Consider the following 25213-nt stretch of genomic DNA (forward strand, 5'->3'; position numbering starts at 1 on the left):
GTGTGCGAGAGTGAGTGTGTGTGCACGTGTGTATGGGCATGTGTGCGGTTATCTGTGCGTGCGTGTTTGCGTGCGTGCGTGTGTACGTGTACAGATATGCAGCCTGAGGCTTGTGGGGTACTATCTGATGTTGCGGATGGTAAGAGTTCAGACAGGAAGCAGCCTCTGCTTGTGCGAAGCACACTTGTGTGTGTGTGTATATGACCACTAATATTCAACTTTCAGGCAGTCTGTTAAATATACAGTACAGAATAGGATCTTGATTTGGATAGCCTGTTGCAAGAGTACATTCTTACAGTACAGGACATTTTAAACTTGTGGTGTATTTGAGGTTTTTAAAAAGGCTTCTGAAGTTTGTCATTTCCACTTTGACATTTGACTTAATTTTCCCTTACAAAAAATGTATCAACCCTTATGAAAATGTCCATTAATTATAATCCACATAAAGAAAATACATTTCCTGTTGCAGCAAACTGGCTCAAATGAAGTTCCTACATCTGTAGTTATCCAGTGTTGACTTTCATCATTTTGTGTGTATATGTGTGCGGCCGTGTGTGTTGTTGTCCTTGTTCTTCAACAACCAAAGCTATTCTTGGGTGAAAGGTTGAGGGGTCAGTCAGCATTGAACCGCCCCCTGACTCTCCCAATCCTCTCCTTTTAATGTCAAACCACCTCTTTACCATATCCGCTGTGACAGCTCCTGTCTTGCTTTTGGGGTTGTGCACTACACGCTTTTGGGGTTGTGCACTGCTTTTGGGGTTGTGCACACTAAAATTGTGCACTACATAGGGAATAGGGTGCCATTTGGGAATCAGGTTTGGTATAGACACTCAAGACTAGAGTATTTCTGCAAGGCTTTTGGACTGGGGGACCTCTGTCGTAGCGCTTTTAACTTTAACAGGTACTATTGATTTTGCTGCAACTTCCCTCTCCCTCCCTTTGTGTGTCTATTCTTGTAAGGACACTGCATAGTTCTACAATAACAGGAATTGATTTGGGGTTTATTTGTGGCATATTTTTAGGTTGTGCTCATGCCATGGTCACTTCTAACCTTTGATTTGTGTCAGTTGTGTTATCATCCACAGCTGACTGTAAACCATGTTTTATTTATATAAAGGGATAGTAAGCCAAAGAACAAAATGACATATTTGTAACCTTACCTTGTGAGCAGTTCTTACAGCATCATTGTCCATGGCATAGACTGCGTTCAGGTTAAGGTACCAAATAAGTAATTTTGTAATTTGGGTGAACTATCCCTTTAATCTCAAACAGGTGTGGATTCTAATACAACTGATATGCCTCATATCTTTAAATGTTCATTCATGAGTTCCATAGAACCATATTCTATACAACGTCACAGGATCTTCTATGCAGAGGCCTGTGTGACGATGGAGTTAACATGCAGGACTGGCGCCGAGGGACGTGCGTCAATCAAATCAATAGGCCCATAGGAGTGTATTTTGCCCTCTGCATGTAGTCGCTCAAGGCACTTTTTTCAAGGCCCCCTTTATGAAAGACCATCAATGTTAGGTGTGTGAGTCAGTTTATCATATAAGAACACTGTGCTGTGAAGTTGTTGGGAATACCAGTCACTTCAAGGTTGCGTCTCTGATGACTATTCCCTATATAGTGAACTACTTTTGACCAGGGCCCATTGGGCTCTGGTTATAAATAGTGGACTTATCATTTGTGACACATCCACGGGCTTAAGATAACGTCCGAGATTGGGTTTCTGATGTTGTTTGAACTTCCCTTGCGGATGTCTTTGGGTTAAATGCTTTATTTTCTTCTTACAGTACATTGGAGGTAGAGAACGCACCAGACAGGGCTTTGATGGATTGACAGTGACAATTGGAGCTGGAAATGGGTCAGAAGCTTTAAAGAGACAGAGATTGTGTGTGTGCCCAGATTTATCAGGTGGACCACATGCAGTTGATTTCGGCCCGGAGGTCTCTTATTAGCCATTCACGCTAACGCACTGCAGGAACCCCATCTATAATTAATGTGGCCAAGGTTTCCCCTATCTCCTTAAAATGCCAACAGCGAGGCATGACGAGGGGAAGGTGCCACAATCCACTGTGACAGCGTGGAGTGACATGGAGGTGCTTGTCAGCACGCATCACGGCCAGGGCAACTAGCACTCTTGACAGATTTCGCCATGATGTCGTCATGGTGTCCATGAGTGTGTTTCTTGGTGACAGGGTCGTTGGCTCGAGGTTCTGTTGCCAATTCCCAGGACCATGGAAACCTATGTAGCCTAGACATAGGCTGAGTGATTAACTATCATAGTGTGTGGAGTGGACTAACACTCCACACACTATGAAGTGGACTGACTTCCAAGGATGAGCGGCTGGGGCCAACCCGAGTGGCGCAGTGGTCGAAGACACTGCATTGCTACTAAAGATTCTGGGTTAGAGTCCAGGCTCTGTCGCGTGCCGTCCCGTGACCATGGGGCGGCGCACAATTGGCCCAGCATCGTCCGGGTTAGGGGAGGGTTTGGCCGGCAGGGATGTCCTTGTCCCATCGAGCACTAGTGACTCCTGTGGCGGGCTGGGTGCAGTGCACGCTGACCAGGTCGCCAGGTGTACGGTGTTTCCTCCGACACATTGGTGGCTTCTGGCTTCCGGGTTAAGTGGGCATTGTGTCAAGAAGCATTGCGGCTTGGTTGGGTCGTGTTTCGGAGGACGCACGGCTCTCGACCTTCGCCTCTCCCGAGTCCGTACGGGCGTTGCAGCGATGAGACAAGACTGTAACTACCAATTAGAAGCCACGAAGTTGGGGAGGACAAAGGGTTAAAAAAAAGACAAAATAATGGGTGGGCGGTTAACACCCTCTAACTTGTCACAGCTAACATGTCACAACCAACGCCGGACACCATATTCAGCACCTTGTTATATCTGCCAGTCTGTTTCAATCTCAAATGTAACACTGTTTCCCAAAGATGCTTTCAATGCAAGCCCAACTAATATTCCCTAGCAACAGTTTGCTGGGATCTCATTGGCTTATCTCGCTTTAGTGGCATGCTGTGCAGAATTCAAATAAGTCATTTAATATGTGCTTTTTTGACCTGTTCCAATTTGTTCTAATCTGTGTTTGATTTTCAAATGGCATCTCGGTCATAAATTCATTTTCATTTTGGCTGGCTGCCAGGCTTTATCTTCATCTTGTGCTTCGTGATGTCCATGTACAGTCCAAGAATCTGGGTTAGAGGCTGCCAAGATCTTTGTAACTGCTCTACTAGATTGCAACACAGCCAATCTGTTTGCACAAGGCCCCCTCACTCAAATCTGGATCCTGTTCATTAGGGCATGCAACTGGAAAAGTTTAAAAACATTTTGCAACGGAAAACCAAAATGAGCGTTTCCATTTAATTCCGTTTTTCTACCGTTTGGTGCCTAATGAGCACAACCCTGATGGCTTCCAGTCCTCCATGGTATTTGCCAACATTTGCTGTTCTTTTGCTGTTCTATTAGCCAACATGAGATCATATTATGAGGTCCTTGCTTACTGTCAGCGTATGTGAGCATCCCAAACGAGGCATCCTATTGCTTAGTACACTGCTTTGTTCCATGTCACCTTGGATGAAAGGAAAAATTCACTACTGTTGGCTAAATAGTCCAACTTAAAAACTACCATTGGTCCATACAGATACAATATGTAAGTGCTTAGTGACCAGAATGTAATTATTAAACACTGTTTTGTAACTGCAGATAAATACTTCATTCCGTGTATTTGTAGAATGTTGTGATCAAAAAGAATACATAAGAGTGAACGAATGACAAAATAAAAAGAATTACTTTTTGAGTTACTGTTTACGCCATGTTCTTAACTTTTAAAAAATGTAGGCAATTCAGCTAACATTACAGTTTATCCAAAGTCACTCCTTTGGTATTAGCACTTAGAGGTGATGGCAGTCCTACATACCCCTAGACCCTGATCTTGGGTCAGTTTAGCCTTTTCCCCACTAATGGTTAAGGTTATGATTGGAGCAGGAGACGCTAATCCTGAATCTGTACCTAGGGGAAACTTCACCCAGAGTATCCTACACAGTCAGTCCCTCTCTCCAATCCCTTCTGTACTGGGAAAATGTCACTGCGTCACCGGAGAAGGACAGGCTCACCACGACAGGAAGCGCCAGGGGCCATCTGACCTTGGTCACTGTTGAAAGTGAATCCGGGGACGCTCCCTCGGGAGGAGGCCGTAAGCAGAAAATGACCCGCAAAACCGCCCCTCCACCGATATTTAATTAATCATAGGGTCCGTGTAAACTTTATTAATAGGGCTTTTTCTTGCTGCAGCGCAAACTCTATTCACAACCCTCGCCTTGCATATCCAGCGTGTTCCATACATTTTAATGAGCCATTACATAAGCCGGCATACATATTTATTTTCATCTCTCATTGAGGCTACAGAAGGGATTTTGAACGCAGAGCGAATGACAGGCGTAGAAATATTGTAGAGTGGTGAGAGAGAGGTATAAAAAAAATAGATCAGCTTTTTAATGAGGCCTGGAGCGTCCATCATTAAGCCAGCAGTCACACTAAAGTGACTTTGTTCTCTCTCTCCCTCTCTCTCTCTCTCCTCCAAAGCGTTTGTGCCGCCGCGCATGAGATGACGCACATGCTTATAGATGTTGAGATCCGAGCCAGAGATCAAGGTCAGCCCAGATCGACGCCGTCAGGTCCACGAACCCCAGGGGACATTGTCGGAGGGAAAAAAAAACGTGATTCTCGCCCAATCAGCCAATCAACCGGGCCCTGTCTTCCGTCCCTTGGGCCAATCGAAGGCGAGGGAGAGCTTCATGGGCATTCATTTCTCGTTAAAACCAATAAACGTGCCCTGCTTCTCCCTCTGAAGAAGCATGGAGCTGCACACGATAGCTCTGCCTGGGAGGAATGCGCTGACACAGCAACAGTGCTGATGGAGAGTGCGGGGTTTGAATGGGCGGCACGCATCCCGTATTGACAGACATGCTGAAATCGGAACGCAACTATCCCCGCGGGTTTTAATCAAGGGCTATTTACTGCCGCCTTGTCATTGAGATCATTTCTTATCTGTGAGTGTGTGTGCATGTGTTTGAGTGCAACCTCGAGGAGACAGGCCTCCAAAACGTAGCTTCTATCGGTTTCTATATCCCCAGTTTCCAAGTCCATCGCACTCCCCCGCGTTAGAATAGCGTTGAGTGTCGGGAAACACTGGCCTTCTGGTGGTGTTGACAAGCTGCCAAACTGAACATTCCCAGCCTGTGTAATTATGATCTGTGGAATTGATTCCCCTCAGTGATCGTAGTTGGACGCCGTGCGGCTCATTGATTCTGAGATGTATGGTCCTCATTCGGGAGGTGTGTAGCTTAAAGTTTGCACCGATAGCTTCGCCGGTTTGACAGATGCCTTCATCAAAAGGGACTAGCGTAGATTACACACAACGCATTGATTCTGCTAAATCAATCCTCCGAGCCATTATCTCTGCGCATCGGGTCAGGTTGCAGACTATTGCACAGTTTAATTGTCTGCTTACTTTTTGGCCCATTCTGTAAGTTCCCAGCTAGTCTTGTCAGAGTGCTTTGGTTCAGCGAGGTTTATTTGGGCTATAATTTCTGAGGCTGGTAACTCTAATGAACTTATCCTCTGCAGCAGAGGTAACTCTGCGTCTTCCATTTATTTGGCGGTCCTCATGAGAGCCAGTTTCATAATAGATCTTGATGGGTCTTGCGACTGCACTTTCAAAGTTCTTGAAATGTTCCGTGTTGACTGACCTTCATATCTTAAAGTAATGATGGACTGTCATTTCTCTTTGCTTATTTGAGCTGTTCTTGCCATAATATGGACTTGGTCTTTACCAAATAGGGCTATCTTCTGTATACCACCCCTACCTTGTCACAACACAACTGATTGGCTGAAACACATTGAGAAGGAAAGAAATTCCACAAATTAACTTTTAAGAAGGCACACCTGTTAATTGAAATGCATTCCAGGTGATATCTCATGAAGCTGGTTGAGAGAATGCCAAGAGTGTGCAAAGCTGTCATCAAGGCTAAGGGTGGCTATTTGAAGAATCTCAAATATAATTTGTTTTTGATTTTTTTAACACTTTTTTTGGTTACTACATGATTCCATATGTGTTCTTTCATAGTGTTGATGTCTTCACTGTTATTCTACAATGTGGAAAATTGTAAAAATAAAGAAAAACCCTTGAATGAGTAGGTGTTCTAGACCTTTTGACCTGTAGTGTACACAAAACATTTTAAAGTTTGTATACATTTATGTGTGTATGTGTTTATAAATGTGTCTTTATGTACATATGTTAATTTGTCTCGCTCACCTTGCCTCACGTCTGCCGTCTCTCCACAGGGGAGGACTTTGTGGTGGTGCAGCAGGAAATCGTCATGATGAAGGACTGCAAGCACTCTAACATCGTGGCCTACTTTGGCAGTTACTTAAGGTAGCATATTTAAAGGCCCGCACCCCGTGCTTCCTCCGCCACCATCCCTAACCTACCCTTCCCTCCTCCACCCCTGCCCTGGCTCAGTCAATTCCCAGCCACTCTCGGGTTTTGAAGTACACACACACACACACACACACACAGGCTCAGCGTAGAGTCGTTCTCCACTGCAGCCAAGCTACGGTCAGAGCCTCCGTTCCAAGCCTAGCCGCACTAACGCTAGCATACTAACAATGTGGCTAATTGCTAGCTCCGGGGAAATGCTTTGTGTTGAACTGCTCAAGACAAGGGGAGGTGGAGGGTGGCCATTTTGAGAAGTTTTAACGCGTTGGTTGGCCGGAGGGCAGTTGTGGCCTAATAGCCAAACCGCATCATGCTGTGTCACAACCTAGAAAGACTCCCTAAAGCATTCATCCATACTCTCTCTCTGCCCCCCCCAGACTCCACCCCGCCTCTTTGCTTTTGCTTTTTACTCAGACTATTTTGAGCCGTACAGTATCGATTGTAATGTAATTTGTTCCCTTTTGCTCTTTACAGGAGAGATAAATGATGGATATGTATGGAATATTGCGGGGGAGGGGCCCTACAAGACATGTATCACGGTAAGCATACACAACAACATACAGCGCACAAACACACACACACACACCAGCATTTGAAAAATGACAGCTGGCTCAACCGGTTCGATGAAGCCAAATTCAATACGTTTCGGTGTGTGGTTTTAAGCTAATTCCTCACTCAAGCTAGACGTCCTCTTTCCTCTACGTCCCAAATGGCGCCCTATTCCCTTTATAGTACACTACTTTATACTACGGCCCAGGGGGAATCAGTTGCCATGTAGGACGTAACCTAGCTCCTACCACATAACCAGACAGACAGTGAACAGACTCTTATTATCTTGGTCGTTAAAGGGAAGATCTGCATTTGCTACATCCATTTTTGGACTTTAAAAGAGATGATATATATCCATTTTATTCTAGAAGAATATAACTTATATATTGCCTCACGCGCATAGTACAACTGTCTTACCACATCACAACTCAAAATATAAGCTGGTTTTACTCCAATCTTTGTAAACGTTGTAGTTGTAAACAAACACTGTATAGATTTAAAACATGGCTAAAACTATAAGTTTGATGTCATGGATGGTCAGTTTTTGCATCCATAGCTCCATCTATACATTTGAGTAGTTACATTTCTTCAGCCCCATCCCTGAGCTATTTTCGAAAGTACTGGTGGCGTGACCACTTTGTAATTGTTTGAACTGCAGATTGCCCATTTAATGAACAGGTCATTAGAGCGGCCGTCTTTAGCAGCTGTTGTTGCACTTGTGCGCACACACAGACACATACACACACTCGCACAGAGACGGTGTTGATTCTGCTCTTAATGACTGTGCCCGGGCTCAGTCGGCTGCGAGGCCCCTCGTTAGAGAGACAGAACAGCAGTCGACACCACCAACTACCGTTGATCTCATCCCTCCCACATATCGGCTCCCCCGCTGCCACGGAGACGACACGCTGCTCGTAATGTCCCCAACCCAAGGCTCCGTCTACGTCTCCGGAGTAAATAGAGGGTCATCGAAACGGGAAGGCTTACGTGCTCGGCGCACTGTCCCTCGTGACCTTCACAATGCCCAGTAGGTTTGTCGCAGCGTTACATTCCTTTAACCTCCATCGTTTTAGTCGTTGGGTATTCTTAACAAGGCTTAAGGGAGCATGTTGATTGGTCTAACATAGCTTCCTCTCCCTTTCTCCTTTCCATCTGCATTGATCTGAACATGGGGGATAGGTGAAAGCAGTATGGTAGACCCTAGCCGGGAGTATGCTGTCACCTGTGTAGGTTCTTTCAGGTCAGTGCCGATGAAAGAAAGAATGGAAAGGAAGGAGGTCATTTTAGACTGAGTTTTCGATTTGAAACACGTTAGGTTCTAACTCACGGACGATTAGTACATCTCAAACCAAGTTTATTCACCCTACGGATCAGACAGCTGAACTAACAAAGACATGTTTCCACCAGCACAAGTATATATATACCCCAATTTGGGTGAAGTCTCCTCCTTCCCTCTAAAGATGACGTCTTTATTGCTAGGTAGGAAGTTAAGTGATGCGGGTAATAAACTGTTCCTTCTCCCGTCATGTGACCTGACCTGACCTCTGCCCCCATTCCTCACTAATCCACAGCTCTCCAGCCTTATCAGTGACCCCAACCATGTGATTGCCTTTCCTTTACACATGTCCAACCTGAATTGCCTCCACCGTATACATTCCTCCTACAGATAACCATTAACTTCTGGTGTAGAAACCAGACTGTGGCCCTTCTCCTTTCCAAAGGATACCCGATGATTAACAATATTTCAAGTTAAGAAGTCAGAACCCATCAAACAGGATCAATGAGTTAGCCAGCTAACCTGTGTAACTATTTGGAAGTAAATCCCTCATTTTTTGGAACGATAAGCTTGAAAGGGGCGGCAGGTAGCCTAGTGGTTAGAGCGTTGGACTAGTAACCGAAAGGTTGCAAGATCGAATCCCCGAGCTGACAAGGTAAAAATCTGTCGTTCTGCCCCTGAACAAGGCAGTAAACCCACCGTTCCTAGGCCGTCATTGAAAATAAGAATTTGTTCTTAACTGACTCGCCTAGTTGAATAAAGGTAAAAAATAAAATGGGAATGTTATAAGTGATTCAACTGGCTAACTTGGTGACCCTGCTTTTTGATATACCCCACTTAAGAGAAAGTTAGATGAATTAGCTCCGTCATGTGACTAACTGCATCTTTTAATCAGACCCCAATCAACTGGTGCTATCATGACTTGCCATCTACTTAGTAGAACGTTTGAAGAAGATTCGTCTCTCAGTGGTATGGCCAAAGCACTCCCACCCACACAGCCTAGGATTGGAGCAGGATGGAGTACGATGTGTGTTCTCACTCGAACCGAAGACAGGCAGACAGACATGTGAGTCAATTCCGGAGGATCATGTTTGAATAGACCGTTATTTTATTTGTTTATACATGCGATCTCATTTGAGAATATGCAATTTACTGTATAGGACTATAAATGTTATTGAAATCTAAGAAGAACCTAGGAATCTAGCTCTTGTCTAATTCAGTAGCAAATATGTTTTTGTTCTGTTTTTAATAGGCTCCTGTTGTGCCTGGTCTGTTCAGTCCGGTCATAACTATTCTAGAGTCCCAATAATGACCTTCAAATAACCTAACGTTGCCAGGTAAAGCTGTCAGATCAACATCCAATTGTGAACCCTGAACCTACATTGCCCACATTGAACTCCTATTTTTGATTTGTGGTTGAAGCTGAGGTTAAATGACACAAAAACTGTACATTGATGATTTTGGGGGGCAAATTTAACCAACAAGCAATATTGATGTAACTTGAAATGCTGATGTGTGCCCACATAAGACTTTTAGCTGAAATAATACTAATGAAATACATGATACATTTGAGTTCAGGTACCAGATGTTGTCTCAATAACCAATGGCGAGGAACCTTTTAATAAAGCACCCAGTGCTTCTCAGGCTCCAACCATGTCTCTCCTTATCTTTCAGTGACGGGGCCTCTTACAGAATCACAAATAGCCTACGTGTCTCGAGAAACTCTTCAGGTACGTCCATTCAGTTTGCCTCCTCCAGCACTCGAGCATTCACTCCTCTTCAGACAGATGTCTTTCAGCTCAAAGCCTCTGAACTGCCTCTTACCTTTTCGATTTTATCCGTCCGCTCGAAATGAGATTGAAGACAGCCGTTAGCAATAGCAACATCGTAGGGCTATTGTTGTCATTGATTTGTTCGATTTTTGATACGCACAACTATTATATCATAATAAATCCATAATTACAAATCGCAAAAAAAATAAGCAAACAGACTATTGCTTTCCTGGTAAAATGACAATTCTGTTCTGCTTTGGAAAGGTATGTGGCTGATTTTAGTTGAATGTGAATTGGCTTAAAAGGGGCACCATATTAGGATGGGATGTTATTTGTGAAGAGGTCAATGGACTGACTCACTGTCTGCATTTTTCCCTTCACAGGGTCTCTACTATCTACACAACAAAGGGAAAATGCACAGAGACATAAAGGTAAGGTGGGAAAATGACAGGTTCCATTGCGTAGAATTGAGTGCACAAAGGTAAGGTGGGACTGGGACAATAACCATTTCAAGCAGGAATGCATTGTGTAGATTAGGATCGAATAGAGTTGATTGTCCTCTTCAAGAAAATAATTGTACACAAGCCTACACACAAGTAGACCAACACCTTCACCCAGACATGTACAAAAAAACATTTACAGTAGTTTAGTGTGTTCCTCTGGAATTTCTTGACATAGACGGGTAATAGCCATTATAAAAACATTTCTGACACCAATAGCCACCATTTGAATCCCCAACAAAACATCTTTCAAAGTCACTTCAGGCTTTTCCCGTTTGGTCGTTCCCATGCGAAGTGTCGTTCGATAGATAGCCTTGTTAAGAGACTGCTGCATGAATGAAACTGCATTGACAATGTGCAGATACAAGTTAGTTAGACATTTGATACGTTGTTGAGAAAAAATGCGTATAATCGTACTAAACGCTTACATAGGCCTATGCAACTGCAAATGTAATTTTCTTTTATCTGCACAAAGGGAGCAAACATACTGTTGACAGACAACGGGTACGTCAAACTAGGTAAGGAGTCCAGACGTCCAACTGTTTTCTTTGATGTGTGTGTTTCAATATGATGAATAATGGCAATTTGGTGAGTGTGTAATCGCCACCTGGCGATGATTGACAAGCTGTTAATTGCGCTTGGCTGTGAATAGCACCTTCTGCTTTCACGTTGTGTGTGTGTGTGTGTGTGTGTGTGTGTGTGTGTGTGTGTGTGTGTGTGTGTGTGTGTGTGTGTGTGTGTGTGTGTGTGTGTGTGTGTGTGTGTGTGTGTGTGTGTGTGTGTGTGTGTGTGTGTGTGTGTGTGTGTGTGTGTGTGTGTGTGTGTGTGTGTGTGTGTGTGTGTGTGTGTGTGTGTGTGTGCGCTTTTATATTCAATGTGTGTAGTAGGCTATATCAAGTCTGAGATGCTTGTACAGTGACTGGAATAATTGTATATCAGTGCTACCACTACAATTTATATCATATTCCTTTTGGGAATATTGCCTACACCAGCTTACAAAATATGTATAATTACTACAATACATGACTATTGCATGATTTTCATTGAGTTCAACATTGCTATGCATCATTTATAATTTACTACAGAGCGAACCAGGCTTAGGAATTGGTCATCAAACATGTATTAGACATTCACTGTATTAATGATAAACTGTTGATTGCATTTGGACATTTACAGTTGAAGTTGGAAGTTTACATACACTTAGGTTGGAGTCATTAAAACTCGTTTTTCAACCACCACACATTTCTTGTTAACAAGCTATAGTTTTGGCAAGTCGGTTAGGACATCTACTTTGTACATGACACAAGTCATTTTTCCAACCATTGTTTACAGACAGATTATTTCACTGTATCACAATTCCAGTGTGTAAGAAGTTTACATACACTAAGTTGAATGTGCCTTTAAACAGCTTGGAAAATTCCAGAAAGTGATGTCATGGCTTTAGAAGCTTCTGATAGGCTAATTGACATCATTTGAGTCAATTGGATGTGGATGTATTTCAAGGCCTACCTTCAAACTCAGTGCCTCTTTGCTTGACATCATGGGAAAATCAAAAGAAATCAGCCCAAGACCTCAGAATATAAATTGTAGACCTCAACAAGTCTGGTTCATACTTGGGAGCAATTTCCAAACGCCTGAAGGTACCACATTCATCTGTACATCTGAAATGTCCTCTGGTCTGATGAAACAAAAATAAAACTGTTTGGCCATAATGACCATTGTTATGTTTGGAGGAAAAAGGGGGAGGCGTGCAAGCTGAAGAACACCATCCTGTCAGAGCTGCTAGGAGTACTGGGTGGATGGAGTCAGGCGCAGAGAGCAGGTTTCAATAATGAGGATTTATTTTCCAAACGATCATGCCCTAAAACACACGGGCGCATGAAAAGACGAGTCCAAAAACACCGGACTAAACTGTAAACAGAAAATAACAAAATCCACATTACAATCCAACCACAACATAACAGAATACAAGCCCGCACAAGAGCCAGCGGGCTATCTGCCCTTAAATAGCCTATCCACCAAACTAAACTCAAAACAGGTGCACCCAATCAGCCCAAACTAACAGAAACAAAAATAAAGGAATCGATGGCAGCTAGTAGGCCGGTGACGACGACCGCCGAGCGCCGCCCGAACAGGAAGAGGCACCATCCTCGGCGGGATTCGTGACACATCCCAACCGTGAAGCACGGGGGTGGCAGCATCATGTTGTGGGGGTGCTTTGCTGCAGGAGGGACTGGTGCACTTCACAAAATAGATGGTATCATAAGGGAGGAAAATTATGTGGATATATTGAAGCAACATCTCAAGACATCAATCAGTCAGGAAGTTAAAGCTTGGTCGCAAATGGGTCTTCCAAATGGACAATGATCCCAAGCATACTTCCAAAGTTATGGCTTAAGGACAACAATATCAAGGTATCGGAGTGGCCATCACAATCCCTGACCTCAATCCTATAGAAAATATGTTGGCAGAACTGAAAAAGCGTTTGCGAGCATAGAGGCCTACAAACCTGACTCAGTTACACCAGCTCTGTCAAGAGGAATGGGCTGAAATTCACTGAATGTATTGTGGGAAGCTTGTGGAAGGCTACCCGAAATGTTTGACCCAAGTTAAACAATTTAAAGGCAATGCTACCAAATACTAATTGAGTGTATGTAAACTTCAGACCCACTGGGAATGTAATGAAAGAAATAAAAGCTGAAATAAATCATTCTCTCCACTTTTATTCTGACATTTCACATTCTTAAGATAAAGTGGTGATCCTAACTGACCTAAAACAGGGAATTTTTCCTAGGATTCAATTTCAGGAATTGTGAAAAACTGAGTTTAAATGTATTTAGCTAAGGTGTATGTCACCTTCCGACTTCAACTGTACATATGAGATGGGTGATGGAATATTTACACACAATTAAAGTGACTAAGATACCGTAGAATAGCGTGGAGCGCAGCTTATACATATGAGATGAGTCATGCTAGATACTGAAATGTTATTAAAGTGGCTAGTGATCCATTTCTAAAAGTGGGCAGTGATTCCTAATCTATGTCTATAGGCAGCTGCCTCTGATGTGCTAGTGATGACTGTTTAGCAGTCTGATGGCCTTGAGATATAAGCTGTTTTTCAGTCTTTAGTCCCAGCTTTGATGCACCTGTATTGATCTTGCCTTCTGGATGATAGTGGGGTGAACAGGCAGTGGCTCGGGTGGTTGATGTCCTTGATTCTTTTTTTGGTCTTCCTGTTTTCGCTTCAGGTGGTGTAGGTGTCCATGAGGGTGGGCATTTTGCCCCCAGTAATGCGTTTTGAGGCTATACAGTGTATGTTTTCAAGTAAAACAAGCTTACATTTTGGGTTCTGGCGGTGTACGGCAGTTGAGCTGAGCTCATGAGGCATTTAAAAGATTCTTAAAGAATCAATGGGTAAACATTTATTTAACAGTCCAAAAAAGGATGTCGCAATTGTAGAAAGTGCTTCAGTCTCCACGTAGCAACTCTGATTTACTATTAGCCTGCGGTTTGTGTTCTTAGAACTCGACCATGCTTATTACTCAAATAAACTTGGGACAGAGGAACCCGCCTAACTCTTACAGGCTCAACTGTTTTTACATTTTATCTTAGAAATCTTGTTTAGGTCTACCTCACTTAGAGTGCCTTTTTACACATTACTCTTTAGCCTTTTAATAATCTATTGCACAGGCATGTAATACAAATGTGATAATGTCTTGTGTCGTGCTTGTCTGAGGCAAATGGCACCGTATGCCCATATTTGGGTACGCAGCCTAAATGTGTTGTCTGTCTAGTGTTTGTATGCCAGTACATATCAGATGCACCACTTTAGCCCTGAATCTAATTGTCCTAAGGGGATGGATAAAGTTGTATCTTATCTCATCTTAGATAACATTTTCCCCAAGCCAAGCCAACTCCTATTTTTATTCAACTGCTATTTGGCTCAAGAGGGAACAACCACAGCAGGAAATGTATTATTTTTTTTTTATAATTGAGAGCTATGATTAATTTGTTTTACTCGATTGCATTTCTCATAATGCAAAATATCTGACACGTGGATTTTCTTGACTGAATCTGGCCCATAGTCTCCTATGGTTTGTCTGGTCCCAGATCTGTTTGTGTTGTCTTGCCAACTGCTATGCTCATTGCCCCATCAATAACCATAGGAGTTGGCAAGACCGCACAACCAGATCCGACACCAGGCTATCCTACAGTATGAACTCGGCTTCATTGTTGTCCCCTGATGTTTTCCCAGCATCCCTTTGTCTCGCAACCTCTAAGTCGCACGCTGGCCATCGAGCTCTTGGACAAGGCCAGCAACCCGGGACCACTCCTCCTACGACGACCACTTAGATGATGAGCCCGAGGAGCCCGAGGAGGTACAGTACAGCTGCAGACACTCCCGGGACACATCCTCCTTTAATCAAAACCGGTAACCTTTGCTAGTCTGTTAATACAATCTTTCCAACTCCTTGTCACTCAGTGTCAATCCAAACATTTGGCATAACTATTCCATAAGGAGTTGGCAAGATAGCAGAATCAGACTGGCACCCAGGCTAGGTTGCCTCTGAAGTCGCCATTTTTAAATGGTGACATCAATTCTCACAGCGGAAATAGTCATAATTTAGATTTTTTTTTGTCTTATCCTGTATTCCTGGTTACTGGTTTTGATTGATCAAGGCCCTAAATCATTTTAATTGACTATAAAGGACGATCATTGGTTGTAGAGCATCTATTGTACTTTGTCATACAGAACATTTTGTCACTGTAGGTTTTAGGGGTCAATTTAGTCTGTGTATAATGCACAGGAGTGTGTATAATTGTGTTATGTGTATAATTGACGGGAGTGCTTTTGCTATTCAAAGCCACGGTGTTCACACTCAGCAGTACTTTTATTTTTGTCAATATTATACTAGAATACACTGACTGAACATTCTGTCTTGTTCATTGGCACACTTAAATGCATATTTGTTAGACAATTACAGAATGTATAATATTATACAGCATCTATATATTTTTGTTTACATTTTAAAGATGTATTAGCCATAGCATAAGCATTAATTAGCCTCTTAGCTGCCTGCAAATTATTTTTTTAAATCTCAAAACATCGTCTCATCAAATGTACGCATGACTCATTCCAAAAAGTTGCACTGTCACTTAAGCTGGCAGTAGTCACATTGGCCAAGGCCCATAATAACTGACTGTAGGTGTTGACTCTGTGCCTTAAAGGAATTCTTTAGGCCGTTTCACCCCCTGCCCGGTCCTCAACTGCTCCGGGGTAAAGTTTCTCCTAGGTACAGATCTATGATCAGCTTCCCTTCCCCCAAGCCTAACCTTAACCATTAGTGGGGGAATTGCAAAACTGACCGAAGATCAGCATCTAAGGGCAATTTCAACCTACTCCTCTTCAACTCCTCTCATCAGTTGGGCTGAGTGTCTCTGCCTCTCTCCTTTGCCCTTAGTTGAAATACAACAGGGTGCTTTGGCTCATACTGGGGTGTGTTTCAACCCGTTGTCCCCCTATCTCGGCGACTCCCGCGCTTTTCCGTTGGCAGAGAGGTACCGTGTGTGTGCGTGCGTGTGCGGGCGTTGTGGGCCTATATGGGTGTGTTTGCTTGCTCTGGTAATTGAGATTGTGTGCACACAGACATAGATGTGTGGTTAGTTGTCTTTACGTTTGTGCATGGGAAGTGTGTTGGGGTGTAACATCAGAAATAGGCATGTGCTGAAGTTGTTTGACGTGGAGAATGGTGTGATACCATTGGGTCCTTGCTAAAGCTACAATGTATGTTACATTTACCATTTGAGTACTTAGTCCCACTTTACAGTGGGTGACCATAATAAAAAATGTACATCAGGTAGTGTAATTAGTGTACACAGTGTAGATACTGTAGAGCTGCATGTAAAAACAAAGGTATCGGGGACACTTATTGTAAATTGGAACCAAATGCTATTTGTCTTTAACGGTATGGATCAGTTGGTCGAGCATGACGCTTGCAACTCCAGGGTTGTGGGTTCAATTCCCACGGGGACCACTACGAAAAAGTATGAAAATGTATGCACTCACTGCTGAGTGCATACATTAGACAAGAATGGTCCTATATTATGTCCCAAGATTAAGTTGTGCTGGAGAAGCTACTTCAACCGCCCTTGGCTTCCGATGGTTTGGCTCTAAATGCTTTTAGTCTCTTCTTCAAAAACAGCCAGGCAGTGAAGGACGTCCTTCAACTGCCATTTTGTGCCCTGGAAATGTTAGTTCCACTGTGAGCCCTTCACATAAAGTAAAGTGCATGTCCTCTGATGCACGAGGGAGGACACACTGCTAAATAAATAACAGTGGAAGCCATCCTGGGACTGCCTTGGCGGCCCCCAAATGTCACCCTGGTCCCTACATGGGCTGTGCTCGTAATTAGTGCACTATATAGGAAATGGGCAGCCATTTGGGACGCCTTTCTTATAGTCAAGACACAGAAGAAGACTGGCAGCCAACTAATGATTTTCCCCACATGGCTTAGTGGAAGGGAGGGTCATTTTCATTACACGTGCCATCAAAGTGCGACATTCAGTGGTGTTATTTTTACACCAGCCTTTTTAATCAGGGAAATGTGGAAGGTTGCTAGGAAGACGTGACTCACTTGTGGATTGGGTCCCAAATGGAACCCTATTCCCTATATGGTGCACTACTTTTGACTAGGGTCCATAGGGGTCTGGTCAAAAGTAGTGCACTATAAAAGGAATAGCGTGCCATTTGGGATGTATGCGCCGGCTGCCAAGACGGTTTGAATTCTTGTTCTTCTCTCATCATCGTTATCGCTGATTGTCGTTACATTATACCGGTCTGTCCAGAGAGGAAGAGATGAAGCGAGAGGTTTCACTCGCGCCAAAATCTAAACTTGTCGCCTGCCTTCCGCAATGGACAAGACAACATGATCATCTCATCATTATATACAGATCTCTGATCTTACCTCTTGACGCTATATACAGTGCGTTCGGAAAGTATTCAGACCCCTTCCCCTTTTCCACATTTTGTTACATTACAGCCTTATTAAAAAAGAAATCCACATCAATCTACACACTACCCCACAATGGCATAGCAAAAACAGGTTTTTAGAAATGTTTACAAATTTTATGAAAAATAATAAACATAAATACAGGGCAGGGGGTAAATAAGTATTCAGACCCTTTGCTATGAGACTTGAAATTTAGCTCAGGTGCATCCTGTTTCCATTGATCATACTTGAGATGTTTCTACAACTTGATTGGAGTCCACCTGTGATAAATTCAATCGATTGGACATTATTTGAAAGGCACACACCTGTCTATATAAGGTCTCACAGTTGGCAGTGCATGTCAGAGCAGGATTGTGTCGAGGCACAGATCTGGGGAAGGGTACCAAAACATTTCTGCAGCATTGAAGGTCCCGAAGAACACAATGGCTTCCATCATTCTTAAATGGAAGAAGTTTGGAACCACCAAGACTCTTCCTAGCGCTGGCTGCCCGGCCAAACTGAGCAATCGGGGGTGAAGGGCCTTGGTCACTCTGACAGAGTTCCTCTGTGGAGATAGGAGAACCTTCCAGAAGGACAATCATCTCTGCAGCACTCCATCAATCAGGCATCTATGTTAGAGTGGCCAGACTGAAGCCACTCCTTAGTAAAAGGCACATGACAGCCCGCTTGGAGTTGACCAAAAGGCAGCTAACGAACTCTGAGACCATAAGAAGCAAAATTCTCAGGTCTGATGAAACCAAGATTGAACTCTTTGGCTTGAATGCCAAGCGTCACGTCTGGAATGCCAAGCGTCACGCCCTTCTCCCCCGATTGACTTTCACGGAGTAGGACATTTGATGCAACTATATAATCAAAAGTAGATGGACACCCCTTCAAATTTGTGAATTCGGCTATTTCAGCCACACCCGTTGCTGAGAAGTGTATAAAATCGAGCACACAGCCTTGCAGTCTTAATAGACAAACATTGGCAGTAGAATGGCCTTACTGAAGAGCTCAGGCACCGTCATAGGATGCCACCTTTCCAACAAGTCAGTTCGTCAAATGTCTGCCCTGCTAGAGCTGCACCGATCAGCTGTAAGTGCTGTTATTGTGAAGTAGAAACAGCTCAGCCGCGAAACACGTTCCCTGGAGTGATAAATCACGCTTCACCACCAACAGACGAATCTGGGTTTTGGCGGATGCCAGGAGAACGCTACTTGCCCCAATGCATAGTGCCAACTGTACAGTTTGGTGGAGGAGGAATACCGGTCTGGGGCTGTTTTTCATCTTAGCACTACAGCATACAATAATATTCTACACAATTCTTTGCTTCCAACGTTGTGGAAACAGTTCCAGCGTGACAATTTCCCTGTGCACAAAGTGAGGTCCATGCAGAAATGGTTTGCCGAGATCGGTGTGGAGAACTTAAATGGCCTGCACAGAGCCCTGACCTCAACCTCATCGAACACTTTTGGGATGAATTGGAACACCGACTGCGAGCCAGGCCTAATTGCCCAACATCAGTGCCTGATGCAAGTCCCCGCAGCAATGTTCCGTCATCTAGTGGAAAGCCTTCCCAGCAGAGTGGAGGCTGTTATAGCAGCAAAGGGGGACCAACTTCATATTAATAACCATGATTTTGGAATGAGATATTTGATGAGCAGGTGTCCACAAACTTATGGTCATGTATTGTAGAAGTGTACATTTTCTGTTGTTTAAACTTACTTCATAACATTTGCTTGCTCGTTTGCCATATTAGTCTGATGGGACCATACCCTACAACGGGAGCTAGCCTGCAACAACAGAACTTGATAGAGAATGTTTATTGGCAGGTGGAATGAGGTCCAATAAGGTTGCAAGGTTAAAGGGGGAGGCGGGATCAGGTCAGCACAGTATTGTCCAATGAGGTTGCTGGGTGAGCCCAACATGCACAACCCACATGCACTGATGTTGTACACAATTGTGCACAATGTTTGGGGACCCGTTTTGGGTTGTGAGCTCTACTTTCAAAACTACTGGCTGAAATTATAAAAACCTTTTTTATTTACGACTGCATCAAGTGAGTAGCCACAATCTAACATCTACTAAGGTCATTGTGACTGGGTATGACATCTATAATGTCACGTTTATAACAATGTAACGAAAGCCTTTTCAAATTTCTTCCCGAGCGGTCCTTCTCGTGACCTTTTGTGGTTAAGTATGGAAAACCACTCCTTCCTCTCTCTGCCTCTCCTTCACACTCGCTCCTTATCTTTCCAGCTCTCCTTTTTGTCACTCACTGAGTCGCTGAGCATCACTTTCCAAGAGACTTGAATATTCGCCCTGCATGTGCAAAAGGCGCATGGGGAACTGCTCACTGTTCATTCAGGGACTCTATATCTGAGGGTCTTAATCTTTGCCATTTAGTTTTGACTCAGTGCCCACAGGGATTATATAGGAGGGAAAGTGCCTGCACTAGTAGTAATATGCCCGTAAGCGATCTTTAGTGATATTTTGTGCTTTTTGTGCTCGAAGCATGCAGTTTTTAAAATGTTTTTATTGCCAGGCCACTGTGACTATATTTCGAAATGTGTTGTGTGTTCATTTCTTAGTACTGCAGTTTGTTTCATTCTCTGTGTTTCATTTTTTGACACTGATAGTCGATCAAGTCAAGTTTGATCCCCTGCTTAGGAAGGAGACTGAATCTCATCACGACCCAGCAGTGAGTGACTCTCCTAACACACACACACACACACACACAAACACGCACAGGCCTGCCCATCAACATTTCATACTTTTCGACCAACCAAATCACGCTTTGCAACAATAACGACTGTTTAAATTCAGAACCTCACAATTTCCATGGCTACTGCTATTGCTATTGCACTGCTCTCATACCATAACTGTGCATTGTATTTTGGATGAGGCATACTACAGTATTTGGTGATATGTTATATAGACTATATTAACTGTATGTGGTATTGTCACGTTCCTGACCTGTTTCTGTTAGTTTTTGTATGTGTTAGTTGGTCAGGACGTGAGTTTGGGTGGGCAGTCTATGTTTTCTGTTTCTATGTTTGTTTAAGGGTGACTTAATATGGCTCTCAATTAGAGGCAGGTGGTTTTCATTTCCTCTGATTGAGAGTCATATTAAGGTAGGTGTTTTCACACTGTTTGTTGTGGGTGGTTGTCTCCTGTGTCTGTGTATGTCGTTGCGCCACACGGGACTGTTTTCGGTTTGTTTGTATGTTCGTTCTTTTATGTAGTCAGTTTTCCCTGTTCATGCGTTCTTCGTGTTTCATGTAAGTTCGTCGTCCAGGTCTGTCTACGTCGTTTAATTGTTTTGTAATTTTCCAAGTGTTTTTCGTGTTCGTCTTCGTCTGTTCAATAAATCATCATGTCATATCACAACGCTGCGTTTTGGTCAAATCCCTGCTCCTCCTCTTCGGATGAAGAGGAGGAAGAAAGCCGTTACAGGTATAATAGCGACGACAGACGCCTGCATACAAAGATATATAGGAAACCCAGAGCGTGCACTCCAAATGACACCTTATGGTCCCTGGTCAAAGGTAGTGCACTATATATGGAATAGGGTGCCATTTGGGACGTACCCACAGTCAACAGATACGAGTTGTAGTTTGTATGTTGACTTCAAAATACCGAAGGGGTGAGAGTCTCACGTTGTTAAATACATTTTCTAACCCTTCCAATGAAATATCTAACCTAGCCTAAACAGTGTTTAAATGTAGCAGTGTTTGAATGTGTGTGTGTGAGTGTAAATCAACAACCAGTTATCAAGTCCTGTACACAGTACCTTCCAATCCTCCAGTCTTGAAGTATTCTCTTCTTTTATGCTTTTTTTTATAACCCCCCCAGCCACACACATTTGGGGGACTAAAGAATTTGTAAAAAAAAAAAAAAAAAAAAAAATGTTTCTTTATTATTCTAAATATATTTGTGTATTTTTTTGCAAGGAGAGTTTATTTATTTTTTATCATCAACAAAAAAAATCGTAGGCTTGTAATACCATGCTCTTTCTCTCTCTCAACTCTGTCTTTGATATGCTTTGGTTGGAGGGGAAGGTCGGTCACTTATTTTAGAAGCGCATGTCCATGAAAGATTATTTTCGGAAGGCCCCACTTGCATGGTATCCTTTTGGCACCTTGGCCAGCCTTTTGAGTCTCTCACCCCTTATGTGTGTTTTTGTTTATACATTTTTAATAACCCAACCTTCATCCCATCTCTTCAGAGAACTTAAACACAACTTTTTTTTTTAAACTGTGTGTGTGTGATTATTTTTTGAAATACCCCATGACTGTGAATAATCTGTGTTTTCTTGGTCTGTCTACTAAACAGCCAGAACAATACTACACTGCAAGATCCAACATGGTACTTCTGTTCCCATATTTTACCTCCGTTTTGTGTTGTCTCATCCTCATCGCAGTGCATACGTTGTCAGTTCACGTTTGGATGCTTTTCACTCGGTGAAGCCCTCTGTCTTGCTGCTTTCGTTGGCATCCCATAACACTTTCCCTTGTCATTGCATGTGTAACCTTTATTTAACAAGGCAAGTCAGTTCAGAAACAAATTCTTATTTACAATGACGGCCTACACATGTGAAGACATAAACCGTGCCCTTGCCACGTACCCTCCCTTTTGTAACATATAGTTTGCAGCCTATAGTTCCTTTTGGTTATTACAGTGTCCTGTATCACTGCACATGTATTAATGTCCTGTATACCTTACAGTGTGATCGATTTGTATTCCTACCTGGTTTTGACGTGAATGATGAAATAACACAGTAATATCAGCATGAACAATCACCAAACGGGTTACAATGATGAAATATCACATGTAAGTTGTCCCCTGGCCTATTTTGTAGTAAGTATTTTTTTTGACATACGCTTGTTTTTTTACAGGGGCACAGCAGCGATTTATTTTTAGGGCTTGTCACAATGCGAAGCGTCTCTTTTTTTCAAAGAGAGAAAGGTTGAAAGAGAGGGGGATGGTTATCAAAGTGCAAAGCCCTATCAATGATGGCAAACTCAGACAAGAGGGAGGACAGGGAGCTGGAGAGATGAGAGAGGGGTTGAGATGGAGATATAGGGATGGAGGTGTTGAGAAAGGGATAGGTTGAGAGCTAGAGAGCGAGGTTGAGAGAGAGAGAGCGAGGTTGAGAGCTAGAGAGCGAGGTTGAGAGCTAGAGAGCGAGGTTGAGCGAGAGAGCGAGGTTGAGAGAGAGAGCGAGGTTGAGAGAGAGAGCGAGGTTGAGAGAGAGAGCGAGGTTGAAATAGAGAGCGAGGTTGAGCGAGAGCGAGGCTGAGAGAGAGAGAGAGAGCGAGGTTGAGAGAGAGAGCGAGGTTGAGAGAGAGAGAGCGAGGTTGAGAGAGAGAGAGTGAGCGAGGTTGAGAGAGAGAGAGTGAGCGAGGTTGAGAGAGAGAGAGTGAGAGAGGTTGAGAGAGAGAGTGAGCGAGGTTGAGAGAGAGAGAGAGAGAGAGTGAGCGAGGTTGAGAGAGAGAGTGAGCGAGGTTGAGAGAGTGTGCGAGGTTGAGAGAGAGAGTGAGCGAGGTTGAGAGAGAGAGAGAGAGCGAGGTTGAGAGAGTGAGCGAGGTTGAGAGAGAGAGTGAGCGAGGTTGAGAGAGAGAGAGAGAGCGAGGTTGAGAGAGAAAGAGCGAGGTTGAGAGAGAGAGAGCGAGAGAGAGAGTGAACCAAAAAAGCCCAGTACAACAGAAAGCAGCTGATGCTAATTGAGGAGTCCATAAACACAAACAACTTCTGGCAAAATTGGAAAAAATTCAAGAAATCTAAACAAGAGGAATTAGCGATACAAAATGGTGACATATGGACAACCCATTTTAAAACACTCTACAACACCGTTCAAATTGACACAAACGCAGAACAACGCCAAATTCATGAGAAGTTGAATGGATTAGAAAAAGCTATAAAGGACAACCAAAATCCACTGGACTCCCCAATTACTGACCAGGAGCTCTATAAGAAACTTCAGGCTCTCAAATTTAAAAAGGCATGCGGACCTGATGGCATCCTAAATGAGATGCTCAAACTCACTAGTGCAAAATTTCAATTGGCCATATTAAAACTGTTTAATTTGATCCTGAGTGTAGGTTATTTCCCTGACATCTGGAATCAAGGACTCATAACCCCAATCTTTAAAAACGGAGACAAATTTGACCCTAACAATTACAGAGGCATTTGTGTGAACAGTAACCTGGGGAAGGTTTTCTGTAGTATTATAAATGTAAGAGTTCTAAACTTCCTTAATAAGCACAATGTCTTGAGTAAAAGCCAAATTGGATTTATACCAAAACATCGCACGACCGATCATATTTACACCCTACACACCCTGATAGGTAAACATGTCCACCAAAATAATACCAAAATATACGCTTGCTTTATCGACTTCCAAAAAGCATTTGATTCTATTTGGCACACAGGACTGTTCTACAAAGTTATTGAAAGTGGTGTAGGGGGTAAAACATATGACATAATTAAATCAATGTATACTGGCAATACGTGCAGCATTAGAATTGGCAAGAAAAGAACAGAATTCTTTAACCAGGGGCGGGGCCTTCGTCAGGGTTGTAATCTGAGCCCTGCACTCTTCAATATTTACATCAACGAATTGGCCACTATTCTAGATAAATCCTCAGCCCCTGGTGTTAGTCTCCATAATTCAGAGGTTAAATGCCTACTCTTCGCAGATGACCTATGCCTGTTGTCACCCACAGCACATGGCCTACAGCAGAGCCTGGATCTGCTAGAGCAGTACTGCCAGACCTGGGCCCTGGCAGTAAACCCCAAAAAGACTAAAATAATGATTTTCCAGAGAAGATCCAGATCTCAGGGAATTAGACCAAAGTTCTCAATTGGTACAAAATATATAGAGTACTGCACACACTACAATTACTTAGGTTTAAAAATAAGCTCAACTGGACACCTTAATGAGGCAGTGAATGAACTGAGAGAGAAAGCACGCAGGGCATTCTACGCAATTAAAAAGCAAATTCAAATTGAAATACCTATTAAAATCTGGCTAAAACTAATTGAATATGTCATTGAACCAATTGCACTTTATGGCAGCGAGGTGTGGGGTCCACTTGCAAAACAAGATTTCATCAAATGGGACAAACATCCCATTGAAACCCTGCATGCAGAGTTCTGTAAGATTCTCCTACATGTCCAGAGGAAAACTACAAACAATGCATGCAGGGCAGAATTAGGCAAATATCCACTAATAATAAAAACTCAAAAAAGAGCAATTAAGTTTTGGAAACATCTAAAATACAGTGACCCCCTCTCATATCACTACCAAGCCCTGCAATACCAAGAGCTGAGCAAAGAAAAGAGTCCCCTCATCCAGCTGGTCCTGGGGCTGAGTTCACAAACCTGTTCTACTAACACACTGAAGCCTCAGGACCAGAACATCCAATCAATCAGAATAAACCAAATTACAACACAGTCAAAACAAAACTACATTGCTTATTGGGAAACACAAGCACAAGCACAGAGCAAAATGCAGTGCTATCTGGCCCTAAATCGACAGTACACCTTGGCTAACTATTTGACTATGGTTACTGATCAAAACCTTAGAAAAACCTTGACAAAGTACAGGCTCAGTGAGCA

General features: G+C 43.2%; 1 long non-coding RNA gene and 1 pseudogene across 1 annotated transcript; both read left to right on the forward strand.

Annotated features, from left to right (window-relative positions):
* Window positions 1-25213, forward strand: part of LOC129839614 (mitogen-activated protein kinase kinase kinase kinase 3-like) — an 85225-nt pseudogene that overhangs the window by 34671 nt on the left and 25341 nt on the right.
* On the forward strand, window positions 9142-11271 carry LOC129839437 (uncharacterized). The gene is made up of 5 exons (XR_008757022.1): window positions 9142-9395; window positions 9582-9666; window positions 10004-10059; window positions 10485-10532; window positions 11077-11271. It is a non-coding gene; the product is annotated as an uncharacterized LOC129839437 (long non-coding RNA).

The sequence above is a fragment of the Salvelinus fontinalis genome, chromosome 40 (assembly GCF_029448725.1).
Source record: "Salvelinus fontinalis isolate EN_2023a chromosome 40, ASM2944872v1, whole genome shotgun sequence".
NCBI classification, from domain to species: domain Eukaryota; kingdom Metazoa; phylum Chordata; class Actinopteri; order Salmoniformes; family Salmonidae; genus Salvelinus; species Salvelinus fontinalis.